Source organism: Erythrolamprus reginae, unplaced genomic scaffold (assembly GCF_031021105.1).
Source record: "Erythrolamprus reginae isolate rEryReg1 unplaced genomic scaffold, rEryReg1.hap1 scaffold_181, whole genome shotgun sequence".
Taxonomy (NCBI): Eukaryota; Metazoa; Chordata; class Lepidosauria; order Squamata; family Dipsadidae; genus Erythrolamprus; species Erythrolamprus reginae.
The window spans coordinates 41107-62735 of record NW_027248567.1 but is presented as its reverse complement, the minus strand read 5'-3'; the positions used below and the strand labels follow the sequence as shown (position 1 = coordinate 62735).

The 21629-nt window shown below is 45.4% G+C and overlaps 1 pseudogene; it reads left to right on the top strand.

Moving 5' to 3' along the window:
- LOC139155975 (uncharacterized) overlaps positions 1 to 21629 on the top strand; it is an 86519-nt pseudogene that overhangs the window by 28795 nt on the left and 36095 nt on the right.

The following is a 21629-nucleotide window of genomic DNA, read 5'->3' as shown; positions in this document are numbered from 1 at the left end:
AGGTCCAGACTTCGCTCCTGGCACTTCGCGCTTCATCCTCTTTCTTTCCCTGCCTCCAAAACCTGGGCTCTTCAGATCAGTTAGGAAAAGAAGGAATGAAGGATGATCGCACTTTATCTCTAGATCTGGTTTTAGGAAAAACCTTTTACTGTCTTTCTCACTGAAGTATTAAAGAGCTGCTGTGGGACAGAGATACAGAATGATGTGTGTCGAAATGAAATATTGATAGCTATTATTTATTTGTTTGTTTTTTGTTTATTTGTTTGTTCGTTTATTTATTTATTTATTTATTTATTTATTTATTTATTTATTTATTTATTGTTAGAGTTGGAAGGGACCATGCGGGTCATCAAGTCCAACCCCCTGCCTAAGCAGGAACCCTATAGCATCTTAGCCAAATGGCAGTCCAATTTCCTCTTTAAAATGTCAAGATTATTGGAGTTCACAACATCCGCTGGTAGGTTGTTCCACTGGTTAATCGTTCTGACCGTCAAGAAGTTCTTCCTTATTTCCATGTTGAATCTCTCCTTGGTCAGCTTCCAACCTAGACCCCTGATCATTTTGGTTGCTCTTTTCTGCACCTTCTCCAGAGTTTCAGTTTGTTCTTTAGAAAAAAGGTTAGAGGTTTGTTCTTTAAAAAAAACGATGGCCAAGCAGCCACGTGCCCCCTGTCCCAGATTCCCGGACTGGCCTGGATGCAAAGAGCGAGAGACAGAGAGCCCCGTCTGGTCTTCCGTGCAGCTGTCTACCTTGGGTCCCACCATCTTTTGCTGGCTGTGATCTATCACATGGGGCTTTGGGTGTGTAGTCCAAGCAGCCGAGGAGAAGGGAGCTGCTTTTGCTGTTTGCCAAATGGCCTTGACCGAGGAGGGAAGGGAAGGGAAGGAGGGAAGGAAGGGAATCTAAGGAGAAGGGCGGCATAAAAATGGAATAAATGGAATAAATAAAATAAGAAATTGAATTTGGAAGTGTTCAAAAGAGAATGGATGACAGATCGTTGATAAGATTTCTCTTTTCCTTCCTAGAATTACAATAATTGTGCTATTACAATTGTGTTAACAATATTAGTGTAGATATGTATGTATAATTAATCAACATAAGGGGCGGCATACAAATCCAATAAATAAATAAATATGTCAAGAGATATTTTATAATTTTTAAAAATTAGATTTATTATTTATTAAAATTAGATTTATTATATCTGGAATCAGCTCCCCCCAGAGATTCGTACTGCGCCCACCCTACTCGCCTTCCACAAGAGTCTTAAGACTCACCTATGTTGCCAGGCCTGAGGCTATTAGATTTAGCCCCTCAGGCCAATAAATGTGATGCATTGTGTGATTGGATTGTATGACTAACATATAAGGTTTTTAGTTGTACTTTTTAATATATTAGATTTGTCTTGTACGCTGTGTTTTTATGCTTATTCTGTGAGCCGACCTGAATTTTCGGAGAAGGGCAGCCTACAAATCTAATTAATAAATATTTATTTATCTTTTTATCTATTTATTAGATTTGAAAGGGACATAGAAACATAGAAGACTGATGGCAGAAAAAGACCTCATGGTCCATCTAGTCTGCCCTTATACTATTTTCTGTATTTTATCTTAGGATGGATATATGTCTGCTGGAAGTTTGTTCCAAGGATCTACTACTCTTTCAGTAAAATAATATTTTCTCATGTTGCCTTTGATCTTTCCCCCAACTAACTTCAGATTGTGTCCCCTTATTCTTGTGTTCACTTTCCTATTAAAAACACTTCCCTCCTGGACCTCTCTCTCTCTCTCTCTCTGGGGTCAGATAGCCTAGAACTTTGTCACCTTTGATATGACCTAAATGTAATTCATAAAATCATCTACCACAATGTCCTATCTGTCAATGATTTCTTCAGCTTCAACCGCAGCAATACAAACTGTTCCAAATACGACTACAGAAAATACGACTTCAGTAACAGAGTGATCAGTGCCTGGAATGCACTACCTGATTCTGTGGTTTCTTTCCCAGACCCCAAAAACTTTAACCTTAGACTGTCTACAGTTGACTTCAAACCTTTCATAAGCGCACCATTGTTCCTGCCGTGTCCTATGGTCCAAATTTACCTATACCTATTTTGCTTTTGTTTATGTTTATACCTGTTATTGTGTACATTTATTTATGTATTATTTAGATTTGTATGCCGCCCCTCTCCGCAGACATGTTTTGACAAATAAAATAAAAATATTCCCTTCAAAAAATAATTTTAGGAAGAAATAATTCCCCATTCTACCTCTTTTTTTGTATGTTGGTCTTGTAGATATGTATATTTTGTCTGTTGGTTTGTTTTAAATTCAGTAAAAATATTTTTAAAAAACTAAAATAAAATTAGGGCTCAGGACATATCTAATCTTGGTAAGCTAAGTAGCATCATATTTCAGTAGGCTCACTTGCAAAGGTCAGTTGCTAGAAGTGAAAAACGACGTGACAGCATTTATACAGTGAAACCACCTTGCAAACGCCTTAGAAATGGGACAAGAGCGTTTTTCTGCTGCTATCAAGAGATGGCTGTCAGATATGCAACATCTGTGCCTGAAACGTCATAATGGAAGAGTTAAAACCATCGAGTACTGAATTGCTAGAGAAGAAGCGCAGAGGAACTTCCTCTTCTGGAAGAGACGTTGGAGGAAGGTGTCCTGTAGAGCGGCTCTTGTGCTCTTTCGAGGATCGAAGCGGCAGTTGGAAGGTGACTTGAGGGCAGATGGGAAGAGAGTCCGGGAGCAAGTCGGGCTGTTTGTTTTTCCTCCACGGCCTGGAAGCAGAGAAGCAACTGGGCTGAAGCGTGTCAGCTTCTGCTGCTGCTGCAGGTTCCCCTCCTGCCCATATTTAAACCCACTGGTGCTGCACGCTGTGAACCTGGTGGCTGCAATTTTCTTCTGGTGGGAAGACTGAAAAAAGTCTCTTTCAAGTTAAGGTTGATTCTTTGGGAATGGCTTCCCTGCAGAGGTTGTGGTGCTCCATCACGGGGGGGTTTCTGACAGAGCTGGAAAGGACCTTGCAAGCCTTTTTTTTAATTCGGACACCCTTCTCAAGCAGGAGACCCAATATCATTTCAGACAATTGGTTAATTGTTCTCAGTATCAGGAAAATTCTCCTAAATTGTAGGCTGCTCCTTCTGGTGGATTGCAAAATAAATTGACTCCCTTCTTCTTGACCCCTCAACAATTGGAACATTGCTATCACGTCACCCCTAGTCCTTTCACTAAAGTAGACATACTCCATTCCTGTAACCCTTCTTCATATGTTTTAGCTTTCAGCCCCCTATTGTCTTCTCTGCCCTCTTTATAGTGTCTCTAAACTTTTTTTTTTTTTTAATGGCAATGAAAACTAGTTGCAGTAATCCAAGTGTGATTTTACCAAAGCATTAAACTAACACTTCACATATGATCTTCATTCTAGCCCTCTGTTAAGGTAGCCTAGGATTGCGTTAGCTTTTGTGGCTTCTGCATTACACTGTTGGCTCCTTTTAGTTGATTGTTCACTAAGTAGGACTTCAAGATCCTACCACAGTGCTATTGAATTACTGCTATTGAGCTAGGTCTGAACCTTGCCATTCGGTTTTTATTGGCTAAGTGTACAACCTATTTTTTTCTCTATTTAATTTCCTTTTGTTGGATAGGCCCAGTGTTCAAATCTATAGAAATTCTTTTGTATCTTGAGTTTTTCTTAAGGGGCGTTGGCTATTCCTGTCAGCTTAGTGTTGTCTGCAAATTTGATGAGTTCCCCTTCTAGTCATTCATTGAAATTGTTTATTAAGATATTGAAGAATATTGGAGTAAGATCGAACCTTGGAGTACTTCACTGCTTACTTTCCTCTTTATTTGTTTGTTTATTTGTTTATTATTTAATTTGACTTCTATGCCGCCCAACCCCGAAGGAGTCAGGGCGGTTTACCACAATATAAAATACAAAAACAAAATCAAAAGAAGCAAAAAAATTACAAACTCTAAAACCCTAATTAAAACGCATACACTTGGCCGTGCTAGTTTTTAATTCAAGGTCCCCAGTCCTGCTGGCAAAGCCAGGCCATTGTTGCCTTATGGAAAGCCAGTAGGATGGGAGCAGTATGGAAATGGGGGGGGGGAGTTAATTCCATAGAGCCTGGGCGGCAACAGAGAAGGCCCTCGCCAGTGGCCCTGTCAACCTGCATCGCTTAGTCGACATGCCTGGAGGAGGCCAACTCTAATTGGCCTCTGGGAGATATGCGGCAAGAGACAGTCTCGTAGATAGTCTGGCCCTGAGCCATATAGGGCATTATAAGTAATAACCAACACCTTGAACACCAAAGGTGTTGGATGAAGATGGTGCGTGAATATTGCCTATCTGGACTTCAGCAAAGCCTTTGATACGGTTCCACATAATGAGCTGATAGATAAATTAGTGAAGATTGGATTTAATCCCTGGATAGTTCAGTGGATTTGCAGCTGGCTGAAGCATAGACATCAGAGAGTTATTGTTAATGGTGAGCAGAGACAGGTTACAAGCGGTGTGCCACAAGGATCTGTTCTGGGTCCTATTCTTTTTAATATGTTTGTGAGTGACATGGGGGAAGGTTTCGTAGGGGAGGTTTGCCTATTTCCTCAATCTGAGTATTGTATGGGCAGTTCTGTGTTAGCAAAAACTTCAGAAGAGAAGGATTTAGGGGTAGTGATTTCTGACAGTCTCAAAATGGGTGAACAGTGCAGTCAGGCGGTAGGGAAAGCAAGTAGGATGCTTGGTTGCATAGCTAGAGGTATAAGAAGCAGGAAGAGGGAGATTATGATCCCTCTATATAGAGTGCTGGTGAGACCACATTTGGAATACTGTGTTCAGTTCTGGAGACTTCACCTACAAAAAGATATTGACAAAATTGAACGGGTCCAAAGACGGGCTACAAGAATGGTGGAAGGTCTTAAACATAAAACGTATCGGGAAAGACTTAATGAACTCAATCTGTATAGTCTGGAGGACAGAAGGAAAAGGGGGGACATGATCGAAACATTTAAATATGTTAAAGGGTTAAATAAGGTCCAGGATGGAAGTGTTTTAATAGGAAAGTGAACACAAGAACAAGGGGACACAATCTGAAGTTAGTTGGGGGAAAGATCAAAAGCAACATGAGAAAATATTATTTCACTGAAAGAGTAGTAGATCCTTGGAACAAACGCCCGGGAGACAGGAGACGCCCGGGAGACAGGAGAGGGAGGGGCACCGATCTCTGGGGTGGCAGGGGGGTCGGAATATCCCTGTGTTGCTGGGGAGAGGCAGATATGGCGGGGGCCACAGAGTTAGCCATTCCAGGGGAACGAGGGACCGTTGCTTAATAACGGTCCCCTGTTCTGGCTCTGTGAGCCCAATCTTGGGTACTGGTGATGAGTGTAACTCTGGCCCTGGGCTCAGGTTGCTGCTGTTGAATGCCAGGTCGGTGGTTAATAAAGCTCTCCTCATCCGGGATTTGATCCTGGATGAGGAGGCCGACCTGGCATGTATTACTGAAACCTGGCTGGGCCCGGAGGGAGGTGTTCCTCTCTCTGAAATTTGCCCAGCCGGGTTTCAGATATGGCATCAACCGCGACCCCAGGGGAGGGGGGGAGGAGTGGCTATTGTAGCCAGGGAGAGCCTTTGCCTGCGTGGACTCATTGCTCCGGAAATAGCGGGTTGCGAGTCTCTCTTGATGAAGTTGGACTTAGGAGTTCAGGTGGGCTTATTCCTCACGTACCTGCCTCCCAGCTGCGTGTCAAAAGCCCTGCCTGTGCTACTCGAGGAGGTAGCCGGGTTGGCGGTAGAGTTCCCCAGACTTATTGTCTTGGGGGACTTCAATCTGCCGTCACTCGGCGAAACCTCTGGGTTGGCACAGGAGTTCATGGCCACCATGACAGCCGTGGACCTGACTCAAGTAGTTCAGGGTCCGACTCACGAGGGAGGGCACGCACCTGACATGGTATTCCTTTCCGAGCAATTGAGTAATGGTCTGAGACTAAGGGGCTTAGAAGTGTTGCCTTTGTCATGGTCAGACCATTTTCTACTACGGCTTGACTTCCTGGCTCCAATCCTCCCCCGCAGGGAGGCGGAACCAATGAAGATGTTCCGCCCCAGGCGCCTGATGGACCCAGAGGGCTTTCAGACGGCGCTTGGGGTTATTCCAGAGGCACTCGTCCACAGTTCGGCGGAGTCTCTCGCGGAGGCCTGGAACAGGGCTGCAGCGGGGGCTCTTGACCGGATTGCGCCTTTGCGACCTCTCCATGGCGCTAGACCCCGTAGAGCCCCATGGTTCAACGAGGAGCTCCGGGAGTTGAAACGCCAAAAGAGACGTCTAGAGAAGTGATGGAGGAAGAGTAGGTCTGAATCCGATCGAACACTTGTAAGAGCTTTTATTAAGACTTACAAAGTGGCGCTCAAGGCGGCAAGATGCGCGTACCATGCCGCCTTGATTGCATCAGCGGAATCCCGCCCGGCCGCTCTGTTTAGGGTGACCCGCTCCCTTCTCAACCAGGGGGGAGTTGGGGAACCCTTACAGAGTAGTGCCGAGGATTTTAACACGTTTTTCGCTGATAAAGTCGCTCGGATCCGGGCCGATCTCGACTCCAATTGTATAACAGAGTCGACTGACAATGAGTCAGTCGAGGTGACTGGGGCACGTACTTGTCCACCTGTCTGGGAAGAGTTTGATCTGGTGACACCTGATGAAGTGGACAAGGCCATCGGAGCTGTGAGTTCCGCCACCTGTTTACTGGATCCGTGTCCCTCCTGGTTGGTTTCGGCCAGCAGGGAGGTGACACGGAGCTGGGCCCAGGAGATTACCAACACTTCCTTGGGGAGGGGAGTTTTTCCATCACTCTATAAAGAAGCGCTTGTGCGCCCCCTCCTCAAGAAGCCCTCCCTGGACCCAGCCGTACTTAACAACTATCGTCCAGTCTCCAACCTTCCCTTTATGGGGAAGGTTGTCGAGAAGGTGGTGGCACTCCAGCTCCAGCGGTCCTTGGAAGAAGCCGATTATCTAGGTCCCCAGCAGTCGGGTTTCAGGGCCGGTTACAGCACGGAAACCGCTTTGGTCGCGTTGATGGATGATCTCTGGCGGGCCCGGGACAGGGGTTTATCCTCTGTCCTGGTGCTCCTTGACCTCTCAGCGGCTTTCGATACCATCGACCATGGTATCCTTCTGCACCGGCTGGAGGGGCTGGGAGTGGGAGGCACTGTCCTTCAGTGGTTCTCTTCCTACCTCTCTGGCCGGTCGCAGTCGGTGTTAGTGGGGGGCCAGAGGTCGACTCCTAGGTTTCTCCCTTGTGGGGTGCCTCAGGGGTCGGTCCTCTCCCCCCTGCTATTCAACATCTACATGAAACCGCTGGGCGAGATCATCCAAGGACATGGGGTGAGGTATCATCAATATGCGGATGATACCCAGCTTTACATCTCCACCCCATGCCCAGTCAACGAAGCGGTGGAAGTGATGTGCCGGGGCCTGGAGGCTGTTGGGGCCTGGATGGGTGTCAACAGACTCAAGCTCAACCCGGATAAGACGGAGTGGCTGTGGGTTCTGCCTCCCAAGGACAATCCCATCTGTCTGTCCATCACCCTGGGGGGGGAATTATTGACCCCCTCAGAGAGGGTCCGCAACTTGGGCGTCCTCCTCGACCCACAGCTCACATTAGAACAACATCTTTCAGCTGTGGCGAGGGGGGCGTTTGCCCAGGTTCGCCTGGTGCACCAGTTGCAGCCCTATCTGGACCGGGACTCATTGCTCACAGTCACTCATGCCCTCATCACCTCGAGGTTCGACTACTGTAATGCTCTCTACATGGGGCTACCTTTGAAAAGTGTTCGGAAACTTCAGATCGTGCAAAATGCAGCTGCGAGAGCAGTCATGGGCCTACCTAGGTATGCCCATGTTTCACCATCACTCCGCAGTCAATTTCCGGTCACAATTCAAAGTGTTGGTTATGACCTTTAAAGCCCTTCATGGCATCGGACCAGAATATCTCCGAGACCGCCTCCTGCCGCACGAATCCCAGCGACCGATTAGGTCCCACAGAGTGGGCCTTCTCCGGGTCCCGTCAACTAAACAATGTTGGTTGGCGGGCCCCAGGGGAAGAGCCTTCTCTGTGGCGGCCCCGGCCCTCTGGAACCAACTCCCCCCGGAGATTAGAACTGCCCCTACTCTTCCTGCCTTCCGTAAACTCCTTAAAACCCACCTTTGCCGTCAGGCATGGGGGAACTGAAACATCTCCCCCTGGGCACGTTTAATTTATGCATGGTATGTCTGTGTGTGTGACTGTTAGCATATGGGGTTTTTTAAATATTTAAATATTTTAAATTTGTCTGATTGCTTATGATTTGTTTTTTACATGTTGTGAGCCGCCCCGAGTCTTCGGAGAGGGGCGGCATGCAAATCTAAGTAATAAATAAACTTCCAGCAGACATGGTTGATAAATCCACAGTAACAGAATGTAAACATGCCTGGGATAAACATATATCCATCCTAAGATAAAATACAGAAAATTATTATTATTATTATTATTATTATTATTATTATTATTATTAACTGCATACCCAGCTACTTTTGCCACTGAGCTTGGCTAGAAATTTGGCTGTCAGCGCTTCCTCAGGCAGCCCTCAAAAGTTTCTTTCCCCTACCTCCAGAGGCGGGTCAGTGGACGCAACACCAGGAACGTGATGGAGCTACACATCCAGGGATGGGCTACTGCCCGAATGGGGGGAAACGCAGTGGGGTAGCAAAAATGGAGCTCCACCCCAGAGCACCCAATTTGCACTGAAGGATGTTGAAATAAAATGCAGGGCATCCCTACCGGTACTGGAGTCTAGCAGCTCTGTGTGTCTGTCGGCTGGTCTCTTTAGGGGAAAAAAATATACAGCTTAAAAATACAGAAACTCTTCTCGTGAGGGCAAGGAATTAACAACTTCTCGCAGTGAGAAGAGTTTCTGTACCATGCAAGGTTTTTTTCTGTAAAGAGACCAGCTGAGAGACACACAGAGCTGCCAAACTCCAGTACCGTTAAGACACCTGTATCTCACCCCACCCCTGCGCTGCTCTGTTCCGCCCTCCCTGCCATCCCCAAATTGGGTCCCACCACAAGACGGGCCCTTGTCTTACTTTCGGGGAAGCACAGTATCTACAATTATATAATCTATCCCCAGCACTTCAATATATATTTGATGATAGTCCTTTGCATTGCTAAGAATGCTTGATTGACCCAATTAACCCCTGCTGTTCTGTTCGGGGCGTATGTGACCCGAAGCCAAGTTTGAGTTCCTGTAAAAAATTTCCCCTGCATATCTGAAACTTGAAATTTCATGACTTTTCATCATTTGAGGGGTTCTCTCTATGATAATTTTTTTTTTGGGGGGGGGGGTTTCTTTCTTGCTGAAAAACAAAAAGTCACACTTCTGTTCCCAGGTCACCCTGACCCAGACTGAAAACTTTTCATTTGAAGTGCTTATGTTTGGTCAATTTGAAAACTTTTTTCACTTGGAAGGTAGTCTGAACATTTCTGCACACAATGATATGAAAATTGAAATGAAAAAAAGTAATTCTTATTGGTTTATTTTGCTGATAGAATGCATGCCCCCCGTTTTTGTGAAATATTTTTCAATTTATGGATAGTTTTGCTTGCAAAATGTGTTCAATTTTACTAAAGTTGGTGTGGGATTGGTAGTTTGAACATTTCTGAATACTGTATAAGAAAAATATAAATGAACTGAAAGAAATGCTTCTTATTGGTTGTTTACAATCATAAATAAGCCCTCCCCCCCCTTGGCTGCTTGCAAACATTTTCACTTTATATTTACGTAGGCTTCAAATCCGAAATATTTTTAATATCTTATGCATTCATTTACTCATTTTAACATGGCTGATCATCATAACAATATTTGTGGGGGTAGGGGGGGATTTTTTTCTGGGGGAAAAAAAGTCACGTTTACTCTTTTCAGGTCATATAGACCCGGACCAAAATGATTTTTTTTAGGTACTTGAATTTGGTCTTTTTGAAAACTTTTTTACTGGAAAACTAGTTTGAACATTTATGAACATAATGATATGAAAGTTGAACTGAAAAAATTGAGGCTTATATTTTTATTTTGATCAAAAAGCCCCTCCCCCATTGTCAATTAATTTTTTTTGTCAATTTATATTTTTTTAGGCTACAAATCTCTAAGGAATATTCCCCCAAAAGTTTTGATATACTAAATTGAACAATCCTAAACCTAAGAAAAATAGAAATGAACTGAAAAAAATGATTCTTATTGATTTATTTTTGCCACAAAAGGGCCACCCTCCTCTCAGGCCTTGCTGTGTGCCATTATTTTCACTTTTTATATATATTTGGCTAGAAATATTTGGAATATCCTTTCTAAAGCAAGCATATTGTAGCCAGACAACTAATGGTATGAAAGAAATCCATTTTACTAAAACCAAGTATGTAAGTTTGAAATTAACAGCATAATTTTTATATCAATTGAAATAGGCCGGGAAAGACTTTTATTTGCAAAATAAATGAATATGCATAAATTTTTCCAGTTCAAGTTTCATATCATTATGTTCAGAAATGTTCAAGCTACCAGTCCCACACCAATTTAGTAAAATACAATGCATTTTGCAGGCAAAATTATCAATAAACCTAAAATAAATTTACAAAAACGGTGGGGGGAGGCACATTTATGTGCAAAATAAACCAATAAGCATTAATTTTTTCAGTTCAATTTTCATTCCATTGTGTGCAGAAATGTTCAAACTTGTTTCCAGGTGAAAAAAAGCTTTCAAAAAGACCAAATATAAGTAACTAAATGATCAATTTGCAGTCCGGGTCAAATAGACCCGGGAACATAAGATATGGGGTTTTTTTTGAACTGAACAGCAGGGTTCTATGAATCATAAATAATGTAAGCAATTAGTATTAGGGTATATTTGCTTCTTCATTGTAATATATACAGTGGTACCTCGAGATACGAGTTTAATTCGTTCCGGACCTGGGCTCTTAAGTCGAGCAGCTCTTATCTCGAACGACTTTTCCCCATAGGAATTAATGTAAATAATTTTAATTGGTTCCAGCCCTCAAAAAACTCACAAAGTTAGTCTAAATTATGCAGAAAGACATGTTTTTAATGAAGAAATGTACATGTACATATAAATGAATAATGAAGTTTCTTTCACTTAACTTGTAAACTTTCTTAAACTTTTAAATTTACATATGTTCAACTTCTCTGCCACCCAATCCTGTAGAACAGAGGTCCCCAACCCTTTTTGCACCAGGGACCAGCTTTAAGCGATCACGAGAGGAATGGGTGAATGAATGGACAGAGGGTGGGAAGGAAGGAAAGAGGGAAGGGACAGGAACAGAGGAAGGAAGCAAGGAAACTTATGAAAGGGGAGAGTAAGAGAGGAATGAGTGAAGGGAGGGAGGGAGGGAAGAAGGTGGGAAGGAGAAAGAAAAGAAGAAATAGAGGAAGGGAAGGTAAAAGAGAGAAAGAAAAAGAGCAAGAAAGAAAGAAAGAAAGAAAGAAAGGGGGAAGGGACAGGAACAGAGGAAGGAAGCAAGGAAACTTATGAAAGGGGAGAGTAAGAGAGGAATGAGTGAAGGGAGGGAGGGAAGAAGGTGGGAAGGAGAAAGAAAAGAAGAAATAGAGGAAGGGAAGGTAAAAGAGAAAGAAAAAGAGCAAGAAAGAAAGAAAGAAAGAAAGGGGGAAGGGACAGGAACAGAGGAAGGAAGCAAGGAAACTTATGAAAGGGGATAGTAAGAGAGGAATGAGTGAAGGGAGGGAGGGAGGGAAGAAGGTGGGAAGGAGAAAGAAAAGAAGAAATAGAGGAAGGGAAGGTAAAAGAGAGAAAGAAAAAGAGCAAGCAAGAAAGAAAGGCAACTTCAAAGAAAGGCTCACTGAGCATCTCTCACTCTCTCTCTCTCTTTCTATCCCTCTCTCTCTCCCCCCCTCTCTCTTCTCTTTCTCTCCCCCTCGTGGACTCCCGGATCGCTTGCTTCTCCGGCCAGCAAGCCGGCTGCGCGGAAAAGCATCGCGCCTTTTCAATGCCCTTCCCTGTGCTTCGGAAGCCGCCGAACACCGTCAGAGGGGCGTGTCAGCGGCTTCCGAAGCACAGGGAAGGGCTTAAGCCGCCGCCTTTTCCCTTCCCCGTGGGAGCAAACATGCTTTGCACCTTCCTAACTCCCTCCCCCCCAGCCAAACCCCCAAAGCATGTTTGCTGCCACACGATTTAGCCAGGACAGGAGCGAAGTAACGTGGAGGATTGGGGAGCTGAAACCGGGCGGTTTCAGCTTTCCAATCCTTCACGTTACTTCGCCGCTAAATCGTGTGGCAGCGAACATGCTTTGGGCGTTTGGCTGGGGGGGAGAAGTAGCACCTTCCTAACTCCCTCCCCCCCAGCCAAACCCCCAAAACATGTTTGCTGCCACACGATTTAGCCAGGACAGGAGCGAAGCAACGTGGAGGATTGGGGAGCTGAAACCGGGCGGTTTCAGCTTTCCAATCCTTCACGTTACTTCGCCGCTAAATCGTGTGGCAGCGAACATGCTTTGGGCGTTTGGCTGGGGGGGAGAAGTAGCACCTTCCTAACTCCCTCCCCCCCAGCCAAACCCCCAAAACATGTTTGCTGCCACACGATTTAGCCAGGACAGGAGCGAAGCAACGTGGAGGATTGGGGAGCTGAAACCGGGCGGTTTCAGCTTTCCAATCCTTCACGTTACTTCGCCGCTAAATCGTGTGGCAGCGAACATGCTTTGGGGGTTTGGCTGGGGGGGAGAAGTAGCACCTTCCTAACTCCCTCCCCCCCAGCCAAACCCCCAAAGCATGTTTGCTGCCACACGATTTAGCCAGGACAGGAGCGAAGTAACGTGGAGGATTGGGGAGCTGAAACCGGGCGGTTTCAGCTTTCCAATCCTTCACATTACTTCGCCGCTAACTCCTGAGGTGCGGAAGTTCGCCTTTGGCGTTTGGCTTCAGAAGCGGCGCGGCTGTTTTAAAAGGTCGCTGCCGGCCTGGGGGGCTTTCCAGAACCCCCCCAACCCCCAACCCCGGTTCGGTGGGGGGCTAGGAAGCCCCCCAGCCCGGCAGCGACCTTTTAAAACAGCCGCGCCGCTTCCGAGCTAACTCCTGAGGCGCGGAAGTTCGCCTTTGGCGTTTGGCTTCAGAAGCGGCGCGGTTGTTTTAAAAGGTCGCTGCCGGGCTGGGGGGCTTCCTATCTCCCTGCTAGCCCACTCGGAATGTGAAATTCAAAACAGCGTTCGGATCCCCCCACCCCCAGCCGAAGCCAAGGACCCCCAGAGTGGGGCGGCAGGGGAGGCGACCGCCTCTCCACTCACCAAGTGCCGGGATACGAGCTGAGAAGAGCCGGGCTGGCTTACTTTCCTTCCTTTCCGCGCTGATGCAGAGCCACTCGAACAAAGCATCACGCCCCCCTGACGCATTTGGCGGCAAAAGAGCCCAGCGTCGCTTCGGAAGCCGCCGAAAGCGTCAGAGGGGCGTGACGCTTTGTTCGAGTGGCTCTGCATCAGCGCGGGAAGGAAGGAAAGTAAGCCAGGCCGGCTCTTCTCGGCTCGTATCGCGGATTTGAGCTCGGGAGACGAACAAAAATGTCTCTCCCCTCCCAGCTCTTATCTCGAGTAGCTCGTAAGTAGAGCAGCTCGTATGTCGGGGTTCCACTGTACTTTTTCCCACACATCATCTCTATTTTATAAAACAATTAAAGTTCTACTTTTCTTTGAATCTCAGAGACAAAGAGGATGGCAATAAGAACACTTGGGACAATTGTAAATAACAAGCAACATTGAAAAGGAAAGAAAATCAAGCAAAAAAAAAATCAAAATATTTTCCATTTCTTTCAGAAAACCATACAATTCTCTTCCAGCAGCTGTTAGAGAAGAGAGAGAAAACAGACAGGAATGCAGGCGTCTCCTTGGGAGGAAGAAAATGACTTGAATGAAAGCATCACTAAACAAGGCTCGCAAACAAGAGAAAACATTTAAATGTACTGACATTTAAATTCTGTCACAATTTCAGTCATGAAACACCAGAGTGTTCCTACAGGAGAGAAACCCTTTGAATGTCCTGAGTGTGGGAAAAGTTTTAGTCAGAATTCCAGCCTGGTGCAACACCAGAGGACTCACACAGGAGAGAAACCCTTTGAATGTCCTGAGTGTGGGAAAAGTTTTAGTCAGAATTCCAGCCTGGTGCAACACCAGAGGACTCACACAGGAGAGAAGCCCTTTGAATGTCCTGACTGTGGGAAATGTTTCAGTCATAATTCCAACCTTGTGCAACACCAGAGGACTCACACAGGAGAGAAACCCCTTGAATGTCCTGACTGTGGGAAATGTTTTAGCGATCATTCCAACCTGGTGCAACACCAGAGGATTCATACAGGAGAGAAACCCTTTGAATGTCCTGACTGTGGTAAGGGTTTTAGCCATAATTCCAGCCTGGTGCAACACCAGAGGACTCACACAGGAGAGAAACCCCTTGAATGTCCTGACTGTGGGAAATGTTTTAGCGATCATTCCAACCTGGTGCAACACCAGAGGATTCATACAGGAGAGAAACCCTTTGAATGTCCTGACTGTGGTAAGGGTTTTAGCCATAATTCCAGCCTGGTGCAACACCAGAGGATTCATACAAGAGAGAAACCCTTTGAATGTCCTGGCTGTGGAAAAAGTTTTAGTCAGCGTTCCCACCTGGTGCAACACCAGAGGATTCATACAGGAGAGAAACCCTTTGAATGTCCTGACTGTGGGAAAAGTTTTAGACATAATTCCACCCTCGTTACACACCAGAGGATTCACACAGGCAAGAAACCCTTTGAATGTCTTAACTGTGGGGAAAGTTTTAGTCAGAATTCCCACCTGGTGCAACACCAGAGGACTCACACAGGTGAGAAACCCTTTGAATGTATTGACTGTGGGAAAAGTTTTAGTCAGAATTCCCACCTGGTGCAACACCAGAGGACTCATACAGGAGAGAAACCCTTTGAATGTATTGACTGTGGGAAAAGTTTTCGTCAGAATTCCCACCTGGTGCAACACCAGAGGACTCACACAGGAGAGAAACCCTTTGAATGTCCTGACTGTGGGAAAAGTTTTAGATATAATTTCAACCTGGTGAAACACCAGAGGACTCACACAGGAGAGAAACCCTATGAATGTCCTTACTGTGGGAAAAGTTTTAGTCAGAATTCCAGCCTGGTGCAACACCAGAGAACTCACACAGGAGAGAAACCCTTTGAATGTCCTGACTGTGGGAAAAGTTTAAGTCATAATACCAGCCTGGTGCAACACCAGAGGACTCACACAGGAGAGAAACCCTTTGAATGTCCTGACTGTGGGAAAAGTTTTAGTCATAATACCAGCCTGGTGCAACGTGCAACACCAGAGGACTCACACAGGAGAGAAACCCTTTGAATGTCCTGACTGTGAGAAAAGTTTTAGTCATAATTCCAGCCTGGTGACACACCAGAGGACTCACACAGGAGAGAAACCCTATGAATGTCCTTATTGTGGGAAACGTTTCAGTAACAATTCCAGCCTGGTGCAACACCAGAGGACTCACACAAGAGAGAAACCCTTTGAATGCCCTGACTGTGGGAAAGGTTTTAGTCAGAATTCTGACCTGGTGAAACACAAGAGGACTCACACAGGAGAGAAACCCTTTGAATGCCCTGACTGTGGGAAAAGTTTTAATAATAATTCCCATCTCGTGATACACCAGAGGACTCACACAGGAGAGAAACCCTATGAATGTCTTAACTGTGGGGAAAGTTTTAGTCAGAATTCCCACCTGGTGCAACACCACAGGACTCATACAGGAGAGAAACCCTTTGAATGTATTGACTGTGGGAAAAGTTTTAGTCATAGTTCCAGCCTGGTGAGACACCAAAGGACTCATACAGGAGATAAACCCTTCGAATGTCCTGATTGTGGTAAGGGTTTCAGTTGTAATTCCCATCTCGTGATACACCAGAGGACTCACACAGGGGAGAAACACTTTTAATGTCCTGATTGTTGAAAAGCTTTTAGTCATAATTCCAGCCTGGTGAAACACCAGAGGACTCATACAGGAGAGAATGAACGTCCTCATTGTGGGAAAGGTTTCAGTCATAATTCACATGTCTTGATACACCAGAGATGTTAAAAAAATTATGAAGGGATTAAAAATTATCTCCTGGAAACTACTGGTGAAAAGAAAGTGGAAATGAAGTTGGCATATAAAGATTATACAGAATACATAATTAGGGGAAAAGAAGATGAAGAAAAAGAAAACCAGGGATGAAAAGGAAACAGAAAACAAAGAACAGACTTATAACAACATTGGGATTTATAGCGACAAGAAAAATGAAAAGAGAATTGAAAATAATAAACAGACTGATGATTACACTGGCATTTACAGTGATATGAAAAGAGCAAGAGGGGATAATTGAGTTCAGTGGAAGCAATGTAAAAATAAGAGGGGTAATAGGGAGAAGAAATTAGGAAAAGGTAAGTATAGATCAGTGTTTCCCAACCTTTTTTGAGCCACGGCACATTATTCATATTTTCAAAATCCTGGGAAACACTGAACGGGGGGACGGGGGGGGGCGCGGGGGGGCTAAAGAAGAGTTTGGACAAAAAAAATATCTCTTCCTCCATTTCACTCTATTTCTCCCTCCCTCTTTCTCTCCCTTCCTTCCCTTCTTTCTCTCTCTCCATCCCTCTTTCTTTCTTCCTCTCTTTTTTGCTCTCTTTCTCTCTCCCTCCTTCCCTCCCTCTATGTCTTTCTCTCACCCTTGCTCTCTCTCTGCCTCTCTTGCTATCTCTCATTCTCTTTCTTTCTCTTTCTCTCTCTCTCTTTCTCTGTCTCTGTCTCTCTTGCTATCTCTTTCTCTCTCTCTCTCTCTGTCTCTCTTGCTATCTTTCTCTCTCTCTGTCTCTCTTTCTCTCTCTTGCTATCTCTCTTTCTCTTTCTGTGTCTCTTGCTATCTGTCTTTCTCGCTCTCTATCTTTCTCTCTTTCTCTGTCTCTCTCTGTGTCTCTCTTGCTATCTCTTTCTCTCTCTCTTGCTATCTCTCTCTCGCTATCTCTTTCTTTCTTTTTCTCTCTCTTGCTATGTCTCTCTCTCTCTCGGGCGGGGGGGGTGCGGGGGGGCTAAAGAAAAGTTTGGACAAAAAATATCTCTTCCTCCATTTCACTCTATTTCTCCCTCCCTCTTTCCTCCCTCCCTCTTTCCTTTCTATCTCTCCCTCCCTCTTTCCTCCCTCCCTCTTTCCTTTCTATCTATTTTCTTTCTATCTCTCCCTCCCTCTTTCCTTTCTATCTCTCCCTCCCTCTTTCCTTTCTATCTATTTTCTTTCTATCTCTCCCTCCCTCTTTCCTTTCTATCCTTCTCTCCGTCCCTCAGCGGCGGCAAAGAAGAAGGAAGGCAGGCTGCAGAGGGCACCGAGGACAAGAGCGCTCGCTCGCTTCCTCGCCCTCTGACTTCCCTCCCTCGCTGCTGAAGGGACGAGCGTGGGCACGAGCGCGCGCGTGGGCCCGCTGCAAGAAGTTTTTGTTTGTTTGTTTTTTTCCTTCCCCCCGCCTCACGGGAGAGAGAGAGAGAGAAAGAAAGAGCGCAGCCAGGGAAAGCGGCCTCGAGCCGAGTGCGAACTGCAGGATGCGGCAAAGGACTCCTTGTCAACCAAAAAGGGGGTGGGGGTGGTGAAGGCAAAGCCTGGGAGGCGGGGAAGGGAAGAGCGGGAGACCCCCAGACAGAACGGCTGAGGGGAAGGAAAGACGGAAGGAGGGAGGGATTGAGAAGCAAAGCCAGGGAGAGCTAAGAGAAAAGGGGAGCGGCGCGCATGCGAGAGGGGCGGGGCGGGCATGCCCGAAACGGACGGAGAAAGCCCTCTCTTGCAGCGAAACCGCTCCCAGCCAGGGGGCTGCGAGAGAGGGCATTCTCCGTCTGTTTCAGGAAAGCCCGCACCGGCACCGGCAGCGCCCCGCCCAGCTGGAGCTTCCCTAGGAGCTCCGCGGTATAGAGGAAGGAAGAAATTATATAGAAGGAAGGAAAGAAATTTGGAAGGAAAGGAATTATTGGTATAGCAACAAGAGAAAGAAAAAGTTAAGAGAAGAAGTGGGGAAAGGGAAAATATATAAGTAATTGAATTTGGGACAGCTCAAAAGAGAATGGATGATTGAGGAAATTAAGAGCAGTAAAACAAAATCAATTTGAGCATGCGAACAAACCTGGTAGAGTGGTTATCCTATAAATTGAGGAAAGAAAGGGGAAAAAAACCTGATCCAACAATTAACAGATAAGAATGAAATAACACATTATCAATTGGAAAAAAAGAAAGAGATAGCACTAGAATATTATAAAGAATTATATAATATAGATATTATTAAAGAAGAAGATATATTAACTTACTTGGAGACATGTAAAATTAAATTTATAAGTAAAGAAGATAAAGAAATGTTGAATAAAGAAATAACTAAAGAAGAACTAGAAAAAATAATTATGAAACAGAATAACAATAAAACACCAGGTCCAGATGGGCTCCCAATTGAATTTTATAAAGCAACGTTCCACATAATGGGAGAATTATTATTAGAAATTTACAACAATATGTTAAAAATGGTGAATGGCCGCCATCATGGCAAGAAGCCAATATAACATTGATACACAAAGAAGAAACAGATGCAAACTATATTAAAAATTACAGACCAATATATCTACTAAGCGTAGATTATAAAATATACAGTGATCCCTCGATTTTCGTGGGGGTTACGTTCCAAGACCACCCGTGAAAATCGATTTTCTGCGATGTAGCGGCGTGGAAGTAAAAACACCATCTGCGCAAGCGCGCCGCTTTTCCATGGCCGCGCAAGGGCTTGCAGGTGGAGGCGGGGAGCGACGAAAGTTCGGAGGCTGGCAATGGTTGTTTTTAATGTCGGCCACCCCCCCCAGCGCCTCCGGCCTCCTCGCCGCTCCCCCCGCCCGCCCGATTCACCCCTCTCACCAGCTTTCTTGGGGCACGAGTCCTCCTGCAGCAGCGCTGGCGGCAACGGCTTCTCGGCTTTTAGAATGCCCGCCTCCTTCCTTCCTTCCTTCCTTCCCTCCTTCCTTCCTTCCCTCCCTCCTTCCTTCCCTCCCTCCTTCCTTCCCTCCCTCCTTCCCTCCCTCCTTCCTTCCCTCCTTCCTTCCCTCCTTCCTTTCTTCCCTCCTTCCTTCCTTCCCTCCTTCCCTCCCTCCCTCCTTTCTTACCCTCCCTCCTTTCTTAAAAAGCACTTAAATAATGACAGAATAAAACCCCCCACCCCTCACCTGTGTTTGAATTTCATTCACTCAGTCATTCATTCATTCTTCTGTATGCCACTCAGTCCCAACACTTTTAACCCATAAATTACCATTTACCATCCCCTTAATTACCATTTCCCACTTCCCATTACCTCTACCTGTACCTGTACACATTGAATAAGACACTTAAGTTATAAATGATAACAATATTTATTTATTCGCTAATGGGAAGAATCAACACCATAAAAACCAATATACTCCCAAGGTGGCTTTACCTCTTTCAAACAGCCCCAATACAAGTAGACAAATCATTTTTTACAAAAATAAATAGAATAATTTCAAAAGTTATTTGGCGTAATAAAAAACCAAGAATAAATATGAAAGCTTTACAAGATTTGAGAATAAGAGGAGGATTTGGCCTGCCTAATCTAGAATTTATACCATCAGGCTGCCAAATTACTATGGATCAAAGAATGGGTTAATCTAGAAAACTCTAGAATATTAACAATAGAAGGCCATAATATCAATGAAGGCTGGCATGCACATTTATGGGAAAAAGAACATATAAAGCACTCACATTTCAAATAACATCAAATACAGAAGACCTTGCTGGAACATTGGTGGAAAGTTAGGAAAAAACACTATAGTGAAATACCTAGATGGCTATCCACACTGGAAGCCCAAATCCACCCAAATATAATTAACCAAAAACAAATACAGTGATCCCTCTCGATTTTCACGGGGGTTACGTTCCAAGACCTCCCGCGAAAATCGATTTTCCGCGATGTAGCGGCGCGGAAGTAAAAACACCATCTGCGCATGCGCGCCGCTTTTCCCATGGCCGCGCAAGGGCTTGCAGGTGGAGGCGGGGAGCGACGAAAGTTCGGAGGCTGGCAATGGTTGTTTTTAATGTCGGCCACCCCCCCAGCGCCTCCGGCCTCCTCGCCGCTACTCCTTGCCCGCCCGATTCGCCCCTCTCTCCGGCTTTCTTGGGGCACGAGTCCTCCTGCAGCAGCGCTGGCGGCAACGGCTTCTCGGATTTTAGAATGCCCGCCTCCTTCCTTCCCTCCCTCGTTCCCCTCCTTCCTTCCCTCCCCTCCTTCCCTCCCTCCTTCCTTCCCTCCTTCCTTCCCTCCTTCCTTCCCTCCTTTCTTCCTTCCCTCCCTCCTTCCCTCCTTCCTTCCCTCCCTCCTTCCCTCCCTCCTTCCTTCCCTCCTTCTTCACCTCCTTCCCTCCTTCCTTCCCCTCCTTCCTTCTCTCCTTCCTTCCCTCCCTCCTTCCTTCCTTCCCTCCCTCCCTCCTTCCTTCCCTCCTTCCTTCCCTCCCTCCTTCCCTCCCTCCTTCCCTCCCTCCTTCCTTCCCTCCTTCCTTCCCTCCTTCCTTCCTTCCCTCCTTCCTTCCTTCCCTCCTTCCCTCCCTCCCTCCCTCCTTTCTTAAAAAGCACTTAAATAATGACAGAATAAAACCCCCCACCCCTCACCTGTGTTTGAATTTCATTCACTCAGTCATTCATTCATTCTTCTGTATGCCACTCAGTCCCAACACTTTTAACCCATAAATTACCATTTACCATCCCCTTAATTTACCATTTCCCCTTCCCATTACCTCTACCTGTACCTGTACACATTGAATAAGACACTTAAGTTATAAATGATAACAATATTTATTTATTCGCTAATGGGAAGAATCAACACCATAAAAACCAATATACTCCCAAGGTGGCTTTACCTCTTTCAAACAGCCCCAATACAAGTAGACAAATCATTTTTTACAAAAATAAAATAGAATAATTTCAAAAGTTATTTGGCGTAATAAAAAACCAAGAATAAATATGAAAGCTTTACAAGATTTGAGAATAAGAGGAGGATTTGGCCTGCCTAATCTAGAATATATACCATCAGGCTGCCAAATTACTATGGATCAAAGAATGGGTTAATCTAGAAAACTCTAGAATATTAACAATAAAAGGCCATAATATCAATGAAGGCTGGCATGCACATTTATGGGGAAAAGAACATATAAAGCACTCACATTTCAAACAACATCAAATACGGAACACCTTGCTGGAAACATTGGTGGAAAGTTAGGAAAAAAAACTATAGTGAAATACCTAGATGGCTATCCACACTGGAAGCCCAAATCCACCCAAATATAATTAACCAAAAACAAATACAGTGATCCCTCGATTTTCACGGGGGTTACGTTCCAAGACCTCCCGCGAAAATCGATTTTCCGCGATGTAGCGGCGCGGAAGTAAAAACACCATCTGCGCATGCGCGCCGCTTTTCCATGGCCGGCGCAAGGGCTTGCAGGTGGAGGCGGGGAGCGACGAAAGTTCGGAGGCTGGCAATGGTTGT